This window comes from Engystomops pustulosus, chromosome 2, assembly GCF_040894005.1.
Source record: "Engystomops pustulosus chromosome 2, aEngPut4.maternal, whole genome shotgun sequence".
Taxonomy (NCBI): Eukaryota; Metazoa; Chordata; class Amphibia; order Anura; family Leptodactylidae; genus Engystomops; species Engystomops pustulosus.
The window spans coordinates 202,365,433-202,384,446 of record NC_092412.1 but is presented as its reverse complement, the minus strand read 5'-3'; the positions used below and the strand labels follow the sequence as shown (position 1 = coordinate 202,384,446).

Below are 19,014 nucleotides of genomic sequence, written 5' to 3'. Positions count from 1 at the left end.
AGACTGTAGCCATCTGCTGCCAGATGTAATTGTTTTGGTATGGTCTTTTCTTTTCTTATACTTCTTTTGTCTGTAAATCATCATTGGAATTTGTTTCAGGTACTCAGCAGGTGCAGACGAATGGTGGGAGAGCAATCTGGTTTTCATAACTTTGTTGTCTGCTTGAATTATACATTGGATACTAAATGGATTTATTCTTTTCAGGCAAAGTTATATTTTCTTATACTCTTTTAGGAAAATGTAATCTATATTACTAAAATAAAAAATATTATCTCAGTGAGCTCCATGTTTTTCCATACAGGATTCTAGACTTTGCTGCTGAATCAAAAGGTTGACCCATTTAACTCCTTCATTTAGTCCTAGGATATATGGTTTCATGAGATAGGCTACATAGACATCACAATAGCAAATATTCAGCTGCCTTTTTTATGGCGACCTGTGGTGGTCCATTATTTGCAAGTGCAGAAGATAAATTAGATATCTGAAAAAGGTCCATATCTGATTAAAAAATATAGATCTTTACCTAGAGTTGCCTTTTGCTGCCTACATCACGTTCCTAAGAATGTGATGGTTTTTGTCACCAACTATTGATTTTGGGGGAGAAGAGATAATGTCATTGGATTGATTGATTTTTTGAGTTTGGTGATAGGCCTTATATGTTTAAATATGACCTTACCCCATTTCATAAAGTTGGGCCTCTATTGGCATCAATTTGACTCAGTTTGGTGTAGAAGAAGTTGCACACACAGAGCTTTTATACCAACCCCATTGAATATATTTTGGATGAACTAGAAGTTAAACTGTGAGCTGGACTCTCTCACAATCAATGCCTATCCTCGCAAATGTTTTTCTACAAAAATTATTGTTGACTCTTCAAAATGTCATAGAATGCTTTAAAGAGAATGGAAACTTTTTGGTCTTCAGTTGTGAACATCTCCTATAGGTCTCCTCATACAGGTCCCCTCATACTTTTCTCCTTAGTGTTTATGGTAACAAATCAGAAAGTGAATTTCAAAGAAATTCTGACATTTTAGAAGCTGGTAAACTGTTTTTTTTTTTTTTTTTTTACTGACTCTCCAGCATTGGAAAGGTTAAAATCTACAGGGTTAACTGGCGGCATAAAAAGACATAAACATAAATTGAAGTATGTGGATGAGATAAGGTAAAATCTCATCCACTATGCTGGTACCATATAACAAAGAAGATAAACTGGCATCAGATAACTCGCTCCATGTCCTGTATGGATTTAGCCTTACAGTATTTATTCAGGATTGTCTTTTCTATGTCATATCTTTACCATTATAATATGAAGTACTCTGGTCCTTTGTTGTAACTTTTTCCCTTGCAGAATTATAAGAGGTTAAAGCCATATTTATGTACAAATGTCATAATATTTCATTGTTAACTGAGTATTTTATTAAGATATATTAACTGAATAAAATTATATTCATTTCAAATATATTTGTATCCAATAAGGAATGTAACTTGGCATTATTTTTTTTATTCTGCTGCCAAATATGAACTGGTAAAAGAAAAGTATAATAAAATATATTCCTCTGTGTTTAAATTTATGTTTTATAATATTTCATTATTGGTAGCTGAAAAAAAGAGACTCATATTTTTTTTTTATCCTCTGCCACCTAAGAAGTTGGATTCCTTTACTTTGCTTTTAATCGTCTGAATTCAATACATCTCTTCGCTGCCATTAAAAATTTTATGTTCATAAATAGTTTCATATTCTTTGCAGACTTTGCCAAATTTGTTCATGATTGGGCTCATAATATCAAATATAATCCAGCAGCGGTCCCATTCTTACCAAATATATATTTTTTTATAGTACCACTAGGTATTTATTATTTCTGTCTTTACTCCAATATAACAGAAGTCCATATTTGTCTTTATTTTAAAGCATAGCTTACCTTGCAACAAGCTTTGCAGGAATCAGTTCATTTTGTACTTGAGAAGTTGCACAGTTCTGTTTGCGGACTGTGCTAGTTTTTTGACTTCCTCTCAAAACTAGTGAGTAGAGACCTAAATGCTGTGACTCACTAGCCCCCTACCCCCTGCATAAAGTTCCTACATAATCTGAAACCTTGGTTTCTGTCCATCTCACAAGAAAGAGCAGAATAAAATGCAGTAGCAAGGAGAGAGGATACAGTTCAAATTTTCTTGAACTTTACTTGTAGTTGGTTATACAGTAAATCAATTTTGAAGTAAATTTTGCATCTTATTTATACCTTATAAAATGCTGTAACTTACTGGATCCACTTGGCACCCTGGTAAAGGATCTTGCCTTGTAACCGTTTTTTTATGGTCTCCTTTTCCTAAAATAGATGTTTTAAACATTTTTGAATGACCTGGAAGTTCTCCCGGGGGCATCACCAGTGCCCCCTGTAGAACTTGCTGTTTATTAGTAAATTTTTAAACCATCTTTTAGAGTAAAAGGAGACCACAATAAACTAATAAACGTCCAGATCTTGCATCAGTGTTTAAAGTGGATTCAGTCAGTGACTCTAATTTATAAGGTATAAATCAGATAGATTTCCGTTTTGCTTTATAAAATGCATTGTAAAAAATGCTAAAATGCTGATATATATTGTATATACAGTCAACAAGTGCGTTATGGTTTGTGTGAAAGTCATATTTGAAGTAAATGTAGTTTACATGTGCTTTAAAGTTTACTGTAGAGTACCTCAAATCTCATCTTTAGAACGTCTGACAATAGGGTAAATGAAATCTTAGAAAATATCACACAAACCACTGTTATTAATATAACAAATATAAGAGAAAAAAGAAGAAGCAGCTATAAAAATAATTAAAAAAGGGATTACTTTAATTTTTCTCATGATTGCAAAGTGACAATGTATTGGTTTTATGTGGTGAAAAATGATGAGTAAATCTAGTAGATGATTTCAATATGATTTTGCTATTTTCAATGTGTCACAGCAAATCTGAATCTTTTCTATGTCACTTCTGACAAATCTTTTAAAATGGTGACCAGGGGTACAAGGGAGGTAAAAGGAAAAAAATTAAAACATTAACAAAACCACAAAGGAGCTTCTCATTAAATATTTGTGTTTCAGAAGACTTCATGGGATCCCATAAGACTTGGATGAAGAGAAGGATGATTCCAAATAGTTCAAACTAAATAGATTCAGACCCAAACTTAGCGTAATATTTGGAAAAATTTTACTAATCTTTAGTAAAGCACATATTCGATGATTTGCTTTTTCTCTAGTTGGGAAGTGAAGAAGGACAAGGTAACTTCTCTTTATTTTCCTCAATTCTATCTTTAAAAGTTCTTGCTTTTTATTTTCACTAGAGTTGAGCAAATCATACAAGATTCAATTTGCTGAAGCTACGCTGAGATTTTTAAAAGATTCCGTTTGGCTCAAACTGATGTTTCTTTGATTGTTGTGTGAATTGGAATATAACTCACTTTGGTCCACTAAAGCAGGGTTTTTGTCCTAGCTCATTTAGTTTATTTTCTACTATTTTGTTTCATTACTTTGGTGGCTATTGTTGGGGTTATTTTTATTGCAAGATTAATGGTTAGGGTTAACCCTAATGTAACCTCTTATCCTGACCCTAATTTATAGAAATTGAATAAAACTAGATTTTCTATTAACATTAACAATTTCCTTAACATTTGGAGCAAGAATGCTTTGTCTGAAGCAGATCAGAAAAAAATGGATTTGTATTGATTCCAGAAAATCTACATTTTCATTCTAAAGCTATGAATTAATATACTACTGGAAACATTACCTGCACCCCATTGACAAAATAAATAGGAGAGGATGACTGACAAAATGGAATGGCTTTACCTGAACCAGATACATGTTCCTCACTTTGCTGTTGTGTTTCACAATTGAATCATTTGCACATTAGGGAAGATTTATTAATCTGTTCAAAACAATATCAAACTAGTAAATATGTAAATATGTTCCTGTTCCCTTTAACTAAGTTTGGTTGTGCACACAAAAAAAGAACAAAAGAGTAGACAGGTAATATATACATTAGAATCCCCTCACACATGTGGGATATACAATCAAACACAATGATTTAAAGGGGGAACTACATTAATAATACGTTTTTACAAACAGTGATGAGATGCAGTCATGTCTCAAATATTTATTATTATAAAAATAGCCAGTTCCAAGATACAACAGAATTGGGATGTTGACCTGCATCCTTTCCTGCTTGCTCTAAACTATATCTGTATCCACAGGATGCCATTACAAAAGCCATTGCGAAACAGGAAAAAATCATCTTATTGCTCTGCTCTAAGTTTGAGATTCTAGGGAATGTAAAATCAACTCCTCCGTACATTCTTGTCAGTATATAGAGTAAGTTTTAATGAGAATGAGAAAATGTAACAATCCAGGGGAGCTGAGGATCTAATAAAATGGTACTATCTTCTACTGTACTACTCTAAGAGCACATGAACAAAGTAGAATGAGACGCAAATCCCGATATATACAGAAGCAGCAATGTTGGTGATCACATTCATGGTGTCTTGTAAGAAGTGTGAAGAGAGCCAGTGGCAACCTGTTGATAGAAGCACACGAGCAATTTTCCTGTTGTGTGGTTTCTCTCCTGCAGGCTCACGAGGGGCTTGTCAGTACATGACAAAACACACACAAACCAGGCCATTTTGTTGATTTGCATCCCTACTGCCTTTTATCAGTATGTTGACCCAGTTGGCCATACATACACTACCTGTCTGTGGTTACAGAATTTGATATCTCAAGTATCTTGTACTCCATTGATGGAAAATATTGCTCCCATGCCATGCAACATTACTCATTCTAATAAAATTCACTGTATACTGAGTTGTGGATTTATGGATTCGGTTTTCTTTCCACTTTCCACCAATTTGGTCTAATTTTGTAATTATTTGTATGCAATGGTTGTGATTAATTTGTTAATTGTTTATTATTGTCTTTGACATTTTTATCTGTGCTGGCTCACTTTCTAAAGGGTTTATTTATTGAACTCTGCTTTTCTTGATAATGTTATTGTTGAAATCTGACACATTTTCTTTTATCATCAATAAAATTAGTAAATTTTTTGGATTTATTAAAGTGTGAACCTCCACTATTTGTGAATCATAAAATATTAGTATAAAAATATAAGGGCAGATTTATCAAGCTGTCTGAAAGTCAGAATATGTCTAGTTGCCCAATCACAGCTCAACTTTCATTTTACCAGTGCTCATGAATATTTTAAAGGGGAGCTGTGATTGGTTTCCATGGGCAACTAGAAATATTCTGACTTTCAGACAGCTTGATAAATCTGCCCCATAATCTTTATGAAAATTAAAGCCAAAGAACCTGAAAATGCAATGACTTTCCCAGTTTTCTTTTCAGCTACATTTGAAATTGCTAAATACTTTTAGAATTGAACTACAATTTGATTTATTTGCAATACTGCTGTATACAAAGGCCCACTTTGTTCACCTTGATGAAAGAATAGGTCTAAACATGTAAGAATTGAATTGTTTCAGTAAATTGTCAAAATGAGTGACACTAAAAAATATACATCAAACCTAATTAGGGGAGAGAAATTAAGCAAACTTTACACACCTGCAAAATACCAAACATTTCATGTCTATGTTTTATGTTCAAAAATGAAGCTGAAAGGATGAGAGAAGTAATATATGTCAAAGAACAAACAATGATTGTGTCCTGAGGGATGTTTTATTGAGCAACAAATACTTGAGATGTCATAACACCTGGTAGGCAACTTGGCTTTCCTCACAGATTATGTATATATAGCAATTAAAAGTAGACTCATAGAAAAAAAATATCCATGTGAAAGTCTAGTATTTCATTTTGTTACTTTATATTGGATAATAATTAAAAAAAAAAAACTTTTCATAATCCTAAACCCAACAGTCTGGCCTCATCACATATAAAAATTTTTTGAGTGTTTATGAAGTTAGTTAAACAATAAGCAAAGCCACAATTGTCCCCTTAAAAAGCTCTTAAATGCATTGAAAATGCAATTACCCGTCTATAGTTGAATATAAGCCAACCTAAGTATGAGCCGAGGCTAGAGATGGGCAAATTTGATAAAATTCGTTTCGCCCCGATTCGCCAAATTTTTTGAAAAAGTAATCACGTTAAAAAACAGGCATTTCCTGGCTGCAGAGAGCCTGTAGGGTGTTGTAGAACGTTGTGCCATGCTTAAATATGCGTAGGGAGCGTGGTTTGGTCTTCAAACAATGCTGTGTTTTAGTATGACACGCACATGACAGCCACAGCTCTTAGAATCGCTTCACTCTTCACTTCCATGTGCACTTACATAGGCCAACTTCTCCAAATAAGTGAAGCGGGAACGTAGCCTGACAAGGTAACGTCTGGGCCAGCTCGAAAGGACTGAGCTGAGGGCCAAGATCCCACTATAACATCAAAGAGAGCACTCTTTTTACACTGAGTGGCACAATGATATAGTGTGAAGGTGGCATCAGAAGCAGCAGGAGCCTGCAGAGTGGCACAATGATATAGTGTGTTGGTGGCATCAAAAGCAGCAGCAGGAGCCCGCAGAGTGGCACAATGATATAGAGTAAAGGTGGCATCAGAGGCAGCAGCGGCAGGAGCCCGCAGAGTGGCACAATGATATAGTGTGAAGGTGGCATCAATAGCAGCAGGAGCCCGCAGAGTGGCACATTGATATAGTGTGAAGGTGGCATCAGTTGCAGCAGGAGCCCGCAGAGTGGCACAATGATATAGTGTGAAGGTGGCATCAGTAGCAGCAACAGCAGGAGGAGCCCACAGAGTGGCACAATGATATAGTGTGAAGGTGGCAACAGAAGCAGCAGGAGCCTTCAGAGTGGCACAATTATATACTGTGAAGGTGGCATCAAAAGCAGCAGCAGGAGCCCGCAGAGTGGCACAATGATATAGTGTGAAGGTGGCATCAGTAGCAGCAGGAGCCCGCAGAGTGGCACAATGATATAGTGTGTTGGTGGCATCAGTAGCAGCAGGAGCCTGCAGAGTGGCACAATGATATAGTGTGAAGGCGACATCTGAAGCAGGAGCCCGCAGAGTGGCACAATCATATAGTGTGAAGGTGGCATCAGAAGCAGCAGAAGCCTGCAGAGTGGCACAATGATATAGCGTGGAGGTGGCGGACAATTCCAGTCCCTGGTAAAGATGGTAGGAGGCTGATGGTGCAACTAGCAGCAGAATTGTGGCATCAGGCGGGTGGCAGCATCAGAATAGTAGCTGAGGCAGGTAGTTAGAACCCTGACTCATTCCATATGGAGACTGGAATTCCAACGGGTGGAAACATCGCATATCAGACTATGTTGGGGTAGGCCGTTCTGGCGCTGCAACTCGAAGAGATTGTGCTTGGCTTTGTAAGAATGGCTGAAGTGCGTGCACAGTGTCCTGGCCATTTTTAGAATGTCTTGCAGATGGGTTTAATAAAATCACTGTATAAACTATGTGGATTTCACACTTAAATCTGGCTGTAAACTAGAGCCCCCAAAAGGTATTGCAATGTGCGTTATACAGATACCCCACAACTGACAGTATAATTTCAGTGAAAATCACTGTAAAAACTACGTGGATTTCACACATAAATCAGGCTGTAAACTAGAGCCCCCAAAAGGTATTGCAATGTGCATTATACAGATAACCCACAATTTACAGCTCACTACTGCAGATGCATGAATGTCAAACAGATTTCTTCCTATTCGATTTTGTCACTAAATAGAACTCCTATTTGGGGTATATAGAACCCTCTTAGAGAACAGCGAGGGATTGCAGCAAGAATCGCACAGCACAATAGCAGCAGCTGGACGCTACAACATGAAGTATGAAGTGCTGAGATAGAAAATGGCTGGGTTTTTATAGGGCTGTGTGACATCACATAAGACTGCCGGTCGGTGATTGGCTTACAGGTCTGCATGAGGGGAAAAAAAACAACTTCGTCCATAGCAGCCCCCCTGTAAATTAAACAAACTTTTTACTTACCTCTGGCTTCTATTCTACCTGCAGCTACTCTTCTCCCCACATGGTTTCTTGGTGACACACACACTATTAGATCTATTAGATCACGTGGCAGAGACACTGCAACGTCATAGTATGTGCAAGGACAGAGCGCGTAGAAGTCCCTCTGCCTGCACTGGCGGGAAGCTGCAAGAACCACTGAAGGAATAAGCTGGAACCAAGGGGAGAAGATGAGCTGAGGGCAGCGATGGTAGTACTGTTTTATTTCCTTTTTTGTTTTACTGGAATAGAAGGCCAATCGGGCTTTTCAGAACAAAAATTGTGCACAAATGTCAAGGTGTTTTTTCTAAAAATGTGAGTATTGTAAAGAAAAATCAGCATCTTTCCAGTACACGTGTTGCCCTTCTTTAGAACTTATTAGGTCAAAACAAGGAACATAAAATATTAAATGAGTTTGAATGTACTAAGTTCAAGAAATAGAAATCAGTAATTCAGCCAATGCACAAAATAATGGTCACAAACTAATGGCGCATTCAACTGATTCACATAAAGTCATCAATGAGCTAGAGGGATAAAAGCAACGTACATGGTGTAAAGCACAATTTTAAGCTTTTATCATCTTCAGTCAGCTACTTAATATCCATAGAAAGTCATTATAATACAGTTAGACATAAATTGTGTAACAAGCTGTTTTATGTCTGCATGCCTTAAAAGGTATTTATGCCAGAAGTGGTCTCTCACTGATATATATATTTTTTTACAAGTCCAGGTCATATTTGACAGGTCAGTATGTTCATGAGGATTCAATCTAAATGAATGTCAGCCAGGAGTATCTTTGATGGGCCTTTGATCTTAGATTAATAAATTATGTAACCTTTTTTTGATCCTGTCATTTTGTGTCTTTGAAGGCATCATATTTTGGAATATTCTACCAAATGTTTTTTCCATAAAAAATATTTTGTTATTTACTTGCTGATGACATATTCAGATCATCCACAAGGTTAAGAATAATCCAAAGGTCATAGCTCAAAGTTAAACTTCTCTATCAAAAGGAATTATATACAGTTGTAAATAATATTCTTCAGACATTATTACCTGGCTTTTGGTTTGACTGTATTGCATAAAAAATAAAGAAATATAAAAGAAAAAAAATATTTCGACCACAGTTAAAGTCATGCTTGAAGGGGGATTTTAATGATGAAATATACAATTACAATGCTAGATCACACAAAACTGAACAATTTTGCAATAGGAGTAGTAAAATTGATCTTGCTTTTGCTGATTTTTCTATACAAGATGATGTGGCACATTTGTTTTGGTTTTGAAGAAGTGTTTTAATATGAGTTTGTTGTTTTCACACATATTCAAAGACAAAAATACATAGCACTGTGAAGCACGATATATAAAAACCTAAATTGTTCTGTCCCTTTATGTGTATTGCCTTCACTATATAATAGTGAGAATATAAACTATAACTCACCCATCTCCTGAATCCTGTTCCCTTAGCGTGACCGGAATTCCTAAAAGAGCTACAAAAGACCTCATTTGGTGGATGACCACATTGTTACATTTGAAGAATCAGTCATAGAATTAGTTCCCGTAACATATTTTGATTTAAAAAAAAATTTGAAAATTAAACATTTAAACAAAATTGTGTGCCTCCATTGTGTGTTAAAGGCTATAACAGACAAGCATTCAAGTGAAGTGTGCCATGAACTACTTACCTAGTCTGGTGTTTTCTTTATTATTTAACAATTTAGTTCACCAGCTTCGCCACCCTCCAGCCCAGTGTGCTGCTTTGTTTGCGGTCACTGTACCTGTCTTCACTTTGCTTTATTGTGACCTGCAGAGTATATGGATATGGCCACCTCTGATGGAGCGATTGTACAAAGAAACAAAAGTTTTTTGTATATGAAATGTCCAGGATTTACTGGATGTCCCACAAATGTCCTGTGGTAATGAACGCCAAAGCCAAGCGGTCGGGCAGGACTCAATAACGCATGTCTGGCCACCACTGCCAAAATGTGAGGTGGTCGTATCTGATGCAGCTATCTCATTTCTAAGGGACAACATGGCTACATTAATGAGAAATTATCTTTACACAGAAACATTTTTTTAATAACATCCAATTGGAGAAATGTTTACATATGGCAAATGAATTAAATTAAATGTGAATGCCCAAATGGGAACACCCCTTTAAGTGATATGGCCTTGAAATCTAGTTACTAACAAGTTAGATTACTTAACCCCTGATGAAACATCACCATGAACAGCAGTGATTGGATCATCTGTTTTCTCAAACAATGCCTCATATATAAATATGCCTTCAAGGGTACTGGAGAATCTAATAGGCCATCACTACTTATAACTGGAAAACGCACCAGTGTACTTATCAGTGTTGTTGCTTGAATACAGAACTGGTGCTGACAATCTTTGAATACATTCTGTAAATCGCTTAGTAGTTTTCTTTCCTATTTTAACTTTTAGGTTTCATCTTTCTACATGGCATTTCTTACCTCCCAGTAAAATTACCTTATTGTTGGTTTGGAACCATTATGTGATGACAGCACTAGCAACTGTGTTGACAGGTGTAGACAGTTCGCTTACTAGGGCAGTGTGACCTTATTAAACCGTATTTTTAACATTTTCAAAAGGTGAAAGCATTGGATATTTTATGGAGTCAGGGAATACATATGTGACATATGGGATAGGCGAAACCATTTACCTTGCTATTTACAGGAATTGTTACCCTACTCTATTTGCATTTCAATCAATAACCCATTAACGACCAGGCCCTTTTTTGTTTTTGTGTTTTCATTTTTCACTCCCCATCTCCAAAAAGCCATAACTTTTTTTATTTTTTCCATGAAAAAATGATGTGAGGGCTTGTGACAGTATTTAAAATTCCATACTGTATACTGAAAAGCAGCAAAAAAATTCCAAGTGCTGTGAAATTGGTAAAAACTGCATTTGCGCCATTTCCTTATGGGTTTGGATTTTATGGCTTTCACTGTGTACCCCAAATTACATGTCTACTTTATTTTTTGGGTTAGTACGGTCACAGGGATTCCAAATCTATATACCGTATATACTCGAGTATAAGCCGAGTTTTTCAGCACAAAAAATGTGCTGAAAAACACTAACTCGGCTTATACTCGAGTCAAAAAGCTAAAAAAAAAATAAAAATCTAAACTCACCTTTCCAGCGGCCGCGCAAGTCCTCTATGCAATCCCTCTGGCTGCGGCACCAGGTCAGTGCAATGTCAGAGTCACTGACTTCAGCCGCCGCCGCGATCGTATTGTGTGTGCCGGCTGCCGGCACACACTGTGATGTCAGCGCTGCGGCTGACGTCAGAGCTGCGCGCCGCAGCCAGAGGGATCGCATAGAGGACTCGCGCGGCCGCCGAAAAGGTGAGTTTAGATTTTTTATTTTTTTAAATTAACTGTCCGGCTCCATAAGGGGCCGGGGACCCGGCTCCATAACGGGCTGGGGACCCGGCTCCATAACGGGCCGGGTACCCGGCTCCATAACGGGCCGGGGATCCGGCTCTTTAAGAGGGCACAGGGGCTGGTGGCTAAATACTTGGGCAGGGGCTGACAGGCTACAAATTGGGGCAGGGGGTTAAAGGCTACAAATTGGGGCAGGGGGTTAAAGGCTACAAATTGGGGCATGGGGTTAAAGGCTACAAATTGGGGCAGGGGCTGACAGGCTACATATTGGGGCAGGGGCTGACAGGCTACATATTGGGGCAGGGGCTGACAGGCTACATATTGGGGCAGGGGCTGGCAGACTATACTGGGGCAGGGGCTGGCAGACTATACTGGGGCAGCGGCTGGCAGGCTATGTACTACTGGAGGCTGGCTGGCAGCTATATACTACAGGGGGCTGCGGTCTATATACTAGTGGGGGCTTGCTGGCTATATACTGGGGGGGGGCTGTGACCAATGCATTTCCCACCCTCGGCTTATACTCGAGTCAATAGGTTTTCCCAGTTTTTTGTGGTAAAATTAGGGGCCTGGGCTTATACTCGGGTGGGCTTATACTTGAGTATATACGTTTTCATGCGTTTTATAGCGTTTTCATGCATTTGCAAAAATTAAAACCTCCTGTTAAAAAAAAAATTCTTCATTTTGCCTTGTCCTGGTGCTATAAACTTTTTCATACTTCAATCTAAGTAGCTGTATGCAAATTCAGTTTTTGCAAAATGAGATAAAATTTTCAATGCTACCAATTTGTTATAAAGTTATAAAATGTTATTATTTAGCAAAATGGTGAAAAAGTGGCATTTTCGACTTTGGCTCCTATTTTCCATTACATATGTTTAACGCTGGTAATAATTGTTATTATATTTTGAAAGATCGAAGATTTTGAGACATGGTGATACCTAACATGTTTATGATTTTTACTCTTAAGTGATATCAGTTCTAGGGAAAGGAAGGTGATTTTAATTTTTACGTTATTTTTAATATATATTTTTTCTTTACTTTTTAAATTTTTTTTTACTATTTTCCAGATTCCCTAAAGTACTCTGGAATGTGATGATCTTCAGCAAGATAGGCACGCCCACGTGAGCCATCTTTTTTAAGCAGCTGGCAGCTTTGCCAACGGCGATCATAATGTAAACACCCGCCATCGTTGCTAGCATAGTAGTTATACATTAGTGCAGCAGTACAATGAAACCTACTTGAAACACCCATCAAAATTTGCACAGGGAAATGGTCTTTTAGTTGACCAGGTTTTTAAAATATTGAACTTGCCCTTTATTTCGGCAGATTGGCGACATATTCACTCGACTGCTTATGGAGTGAGGAGGGGTGGAAAGAACTCGTACCTCCTTCTCCTGGCCCTGTGCCACCCAGAATCTGGTACAGGCAAGCACAAAGCCATGGGAATGTATACTTTGTAAAGAAACAGACTGCAATATCCCAGGCTGCATATTTCTATGTTGCAAGTCTGTCTACAGGATTAAAAATAGGTCTCTCCTCTCCTGTTTGTTAAACAGCTGTGAGTGTTACCGCTTTCTTATCTCTCCCTGGCTGTAGTACCTAATCCTCCCATCTCAGAGATGTTTAACCAAACACATGGAGATTGTATGTTAGCCTCCATAGCCACACGCTTTAGAGGCCAGAATATGGATCTCTATGGGAGGAAGTAGCTTGATTTTTGTTTTACAAACTAAGCAGAAAAAATATTCACCACATTCCCCCTCATACAATACAAAACATGATCTCAAATGATGGTTACTCTTTAGGCCATAAGAATTAGTTGATTCTAAAGCCCCCAACATGTCAACTTTTATTGACTACAACTGAACAACTGGTGTAAACCCTTTCCATGTAAATATTGGAAAACTAGCTTTATTGGTTTTGATAAGATAGGCTATGATTTTCTAGGAAGCATAATGTATACTGTTGTATGTTGAGCACAAGTACCTCTGATTGCAATGGTGTAAAATCAAAGGAGTTGCCCAGAACTTTACATTGATATGCTATAAGTAGGGGACTGACTATTGGCTTCCACATCATTAGCTTTGTAACACCTGACCTCAGAGAAGTGGAGTAGGAAGCTGGAAGGAGTTGTCCAAAAGCTGTAACTGCAGCCATAATCTCCTATGGAAGTTTCTAGCCACTGCAACAAACATGACGCCAACTGCTTCTTGTTCCCTGTTCTATGTATATGTGGCCAGGCATCACTTCCTCCCCAATAAAATATTGAGGATAGACCACTAACAGACCATCCGGAGGGCAGATCATTAATATAAATGCCTGAACAACATCTAAAACATTTTCATTTTTCTTCATGTTACAAAAAGTAACATCAGCTTCATTATGTTATTCCTTTTGGAGGTTCTGTTTGTACTGAATGATTATGGCCTTTATGTTATGATAGATGCAATGTCTTCAGGGTCATGTTTATTGATCACTGTAGTACACAGTGAGCCGTAAACATAACAATGGAGATCCCTTAAGTCATCCTGACCTAGATAACTAGTAATATAGTATGTATAGAACAGACTGATGTGGTGTGTTGTTTGAGGCCTTGAGGGATCATTGAACTTGAATCGGTAAGGTTAACCAGCATAAAGTTTTTCTGTACTACAGCATGTGTCAAAGAACTATATGTGACCTTGAAAAAATTCATTGCATAAGAGGGCATGTCCAAAAACAATTGTCATAAAAATATTTAACAGTTTATTATGATTGAGTGAATGGGTGTGCTTTATAATTCACCTTTGGGAACTTTCCTTGCCAACACTGAGGTGTGCTGGCAAAAGATGTTACACAGCATATGACATGCTTTATTCTGCAAACATTTCTCGGCATTTGTTCTAAATGTTATAACCACAAGAATGTAGCAGAAGCGGAAGCACAGTTTAGCCATAGTTTTCATCCTTGGTTAACCCTCCAGAAAATTCTTCATTTCATTACTTCAACAACTATTTGCAGTTTTCTAATAATGCATCCAACAAGTTCTACAAAAAAAAACATTGGCCAAAGCTTTACTAACAGTTGAATTGATGGATTTTAGGAATGTTTATTAAGCCAAATAATATGTCAGGCTTAAGAGGTCAAGCAGCATTCTGTCAAACTTGGAAAATACCATAAAAGACAATGGGGCAGATTTATCAAGCAGTCTGAAAGTCAGAATATTTCCAATTGCCCATGGCAACCAATCACAGCTCCCCTTTAAAATATTCATGAGCACTGGTGAAATGAAAGCTGAGCTGTGATTGGTTGCCATGGGCAACTGGAAATATTCTGACTTTCAGACTGCTTGATAAATCTGCCCCAATATTTCAAGAAAAGACAGAAAATACCAGCAAAAGGGAAATAAAGTATTGTTTTTGGCATTTTCAATCCCCAAAATGTGTTGGTTTGAGGATACGGTTTCTATTTACCACATTAAATGGAATCAATCCATTTTCAATGTCAAATCAATCTACACCTAGCAATATTTAAGCAACTGCAGAAAGAATAGTAGTTTAACTCTTTAATGACCTGCCCATTTTGCACCTTTGTGACGCGACATATTTTATCAAATCTTACATGTGTCACTGTAACTTAGGTATGCTTTAACCTTTTCAGGGGATTTTGAGATTGTTTTCTTGTGACACATTTCACTTTGTGTTAGTTGAAAGATTTAGGTGAAATATTTTGTGTTTATTTATGAAAAAAATTGATATTTGGTAAAAATTTCAAATATTTTATTTTCCAAATTCAATTCAATCCAATTTTCTACTTTTCCGGCACATAGTCATGACACCTAGATAGCTAACATTTACCAAATGTCTGCTTTATGTTGTGATGGATTTTTATGCATCCTCTTACTTTTGTATGCTGTTATGAGAATTACAACTTTTGGTGCAATTTTCACATCTTTATAAAACTGTAATAAATTATTCTTCTAAAGAAACCTGTCAGTTTCCAAGTGACTTTGAGAGTCCCATAAACTTAGTGACTTTGAGAGTCCCATAAAGTTATAGAAACTACACCTTTTATGAAAGTTGTTAATCCTTTAACTGTTTTGCCTTGTTTTTGGAGGTGTAATTTTGATATTATAATTTTTTTAGCTAAATAAATGTATACAATCTTAGTGAATAAAATACCAAAAATCTCCACAAAGTATCATTGACTAATTTCCCATCATATGCCAATACCCCACACTTGGTGGTAAACTGCTGTATGGGCACACACCATGGCATTTAAGGGAAGGTGTGCCATTAAGAGCAGATTTGCATTGTCACTTTTTACAGCCTTTACAATATATTTTTTTTTTGCCAATTTGGACATGTAAGGGCTTATTTTTGCGAGCTGAGCACTGTGGCATTTTATGTGGCATTTTACAAATACTTCATTTTAGTAATTTAGCAATTCTTTAAAGGGGTATTCCCATGTAAACAAGTTTCTTCTATGTACTTAGCATAGCAAAATAACACATTCTCAAATTCACTGTTATTAGCGACCCATTAACTTCTCAATTAGGGTTGGGCCACCATCTTGCATCTCTGTGTAACTCCGTGCTACTCAGTTTCTGTCTCTTTGCTCTGCACTGTAGCCCTGCCCCTGCTCTGTAGCCCACCCCTGCAGTCTAGCACAGAACTCCCAGACACTCACTGAGTCACTTCTCATCAGCAAACACATTGGGGCACATTTACTTACCCGATTCAAGCGCGATCCAGCGGCGGGTTCTCCGACGCTGATTCGGGTTCTGCTGGGATTCACTAAGGTCCGTGCGCCGATATTCACCAGGTGTCGCTGCTGCGCCGAGGTCCGCTGGAGTTCACCTGCTTTTTTCTGGTGTATGTGAGTGCTTGATCTTGCGACACAAGTGGCTTTTTAAATTCTGCGGTTTTTCCGAATCCTTCGGGTTGTCCGGTGGCCACGCCCCCCGATTTCTGTCGCGCGAAAGTCAGCGCGATTGCGCCAAAAATCGATCGCGTGCGGCACAATTCTGTGAAATACAGCGCAAAGAGGAAATATTCGGGAAAAACCCGACGGATTCGCGGCTGCGGACCCTTAGTAAATGTGCCCCATTGTGAGAAAAGAGAAGCTGAAAGATACAAACTACCAGTAGATAAGTGATCCCGGGGAAGGTGGAGGCTGGCACATATCTGTGAGAACAGATATGCAGCAGAATTGATATTGTAAATATTCTGTGTAATAGGCCTCTCATCCATCTCATCATCTCTCATCTGTCTCATCTCTCTTTCTATATTTCAGTGTGTTAGTACAATGTCAGAAGACGGATGAATGTGTATATACACTTGTATTCTGATAATCTAACCACATTGTCACACCACAGAACTAGATGGCTCATAATGGGGCACATTTACTTACCCGGCCCATTCGCGATCCAGCGGCGTGTTCTCTGCACAGGATTCGGGTCCGGCTGGGATTTAAGATGGTAGTTCCTCCGCCGTCCACCAGGTGGCGCTGCAGCGCCGAAAATAATCTTAACGCCCCGGAATGCACCATCCCATAGAAGGTGAAGGTGAGCGCTCCCCAAGCGACACATTTTCGGTTTTTAAATGCGGCGGTTTTTCCGAATCCGTCGGGTTTTCGTTCGGCCACGCCCCCCCGATTTCTGTCGCGCGCATGCCGGCCCCGATGCGCCACAATCCGATCGCGTGCGCCACAAACCCGGGGCAATTCATGTACAGGCGGCGCAAATCGGAAATATTCGGGTAACACGTCGGGAAAACGCGAATCGGGCCCTTAGTAAATGACCCCCAATGTGTCTACTCAGAGAGTCCCCGCCCACACCCTTGAATTTTGACCAGTCTAGGGAGTGATAGGAGCTAAAACAGCAATAAAATTGAGTAAAATTGTAAAGTAAGGGGTTAAAATGATCTTTATAGAGGGAAAACCCCTTTAGTATGTGGAAGTAAAGAAAATCACAAATTCTGGTCTCAGATTCTTTGCATTTTTTGGGTCGGTTCACCATACCTTAAAAACAATATTTTATCTTAAAGGGGAATACGAACGTCTGACACAAAAACCCATGATGATATAAATAAATTAATACAACAACACTCAATGTCATTAGTCACAAAACGGAGCTAAAATAATATGATTTTATGATTTACAAAATTTATGGCCTCTCTAAAGTAGGTGGAGTTATCACTAAGATGGCCGCCACTGGAAACTACAAGTTCCATGATCCTTTAGTTCTCAGTAACTCCTCCTACCACTTATGCTCTGCTAACAGTGATGATCTACGGTTTTCTTGCTCTGTTACCATAGTAATGATGTGTAACTGCCATCAAAAAAACACTGACTATACTGGACGCACTGCAACCAACCGACAACAGCCAAATGTAGTGGTGATCACATGACCCTGCCCAGGCAGGTACAGGACATGTGATGTGGACATGTGACCAGTGGCCATCTTCTTCTCTGCGACGGACCGCGCGGAGGAAATTAACGGACTGATTAAAGGGCCGGTAGCATTTTAATTCTTCATTACAGAGCATGTCATCAGCATTTTCTGCTAAGGGGAGCTAAATTTTAAATAACAACTAATTACACATTAGCTTATATTTTGAGTGCCCACTTGTATATGAATTATGCTGATTCCTGGAATACCCCTTTAATTCTATAGAGTACTATGATTATGGCCGTACATCATTATTATATTTGATCTTATATTTGTACAATTTTACTGAATCTCATTTTATTTAGTATCCCCATCTTTTCATCAACAGTCACAGGCAGGGGCATTGGGCAGCCATTGGAGGATTGGGCAGCCATGGGGGTGTCTGATCCATGGTGAAAGCAAGTACATTCCCCTAACATTGCACAGTCATGCTTGAACACGCAGTGTAAGGTGTTAACATCTGCGATCAGAGGTTTCTCTAGTCGTGGGTGTTAGGCACGGGTGTCAGATTTAATATGCATCTTCTGGCACTGACTCTGCTTTAAAGCCAGAGCCAGAAGTATTATCTAATTTTACTTTTTGGGTTTGCAAGTTACCACGACAAGTGCAATGCTATTACATCCTGCGTCATAAAGTCGTTAAATGTAATCTAAAATCTAGCATCACAATCAAGCATGATAAACCAGGAACACATCATCATAGATCAAGGAATGTGGTAATCTTCTTATATTTGTTATCCATGGCCTCATGCTTTCTAAAATCAACTTTTAAAATTAGTGCCTGGTCCCTGGTTTATCATGATTTTAATAGTAGATTTCCTTTAAAAATGTATAAAATTGGTTACAGCGCAAGGTATACAACCACTGACAACCTTATCCTCTTCTCAGGGTAGAGATTGGTTAGCTTATAACTCCTTATCAGCAGGAATCGATGCTCTAGGTCCGACCGAGTCACTGAGTCGTAGACTAACAACCTTTGAAGAAGTTTTCATCCAATCCAACCCCCCCTCACATACAATTTCCTGGGTCTACGCACTGCTGAGAGACGGAGGAAGGGACGCTGACTCTATTCCCCACCTTTTATGCTCAAATGGGAAGAAGACCTGAGGGCCTCCTTCACTGAGGATGAGAGGATGAAAATCATTGCCATGACTCATCAGTCCTCGATCTCTGAGAGGTGT

At 38.4% G+C, this 19,014-nt stretch overlaps 1 long non-coding RNA gene across 1 annotated transcript in view; it reads left to right on the top strand.

Annotated features, from left to right (window-relative positions):
- Positions 1-12,573, top strand: part of LOC140116715 (uncharacterized) — a 182,096-nt gene extending 169,523 nt beyond the window's left edge. The window contains exon 3 of the long non-coding RNA XR_011852932.1: positions 12,472-12,573. This is a non-coding gene — a long non-coding RNA (uncharacterized lncRNA). The remainder of the gene's footprint in view (positions 1-12,471) is intronic.
- Positions 12,574-19,014: the final 6,441 nt, after the last annotated feature.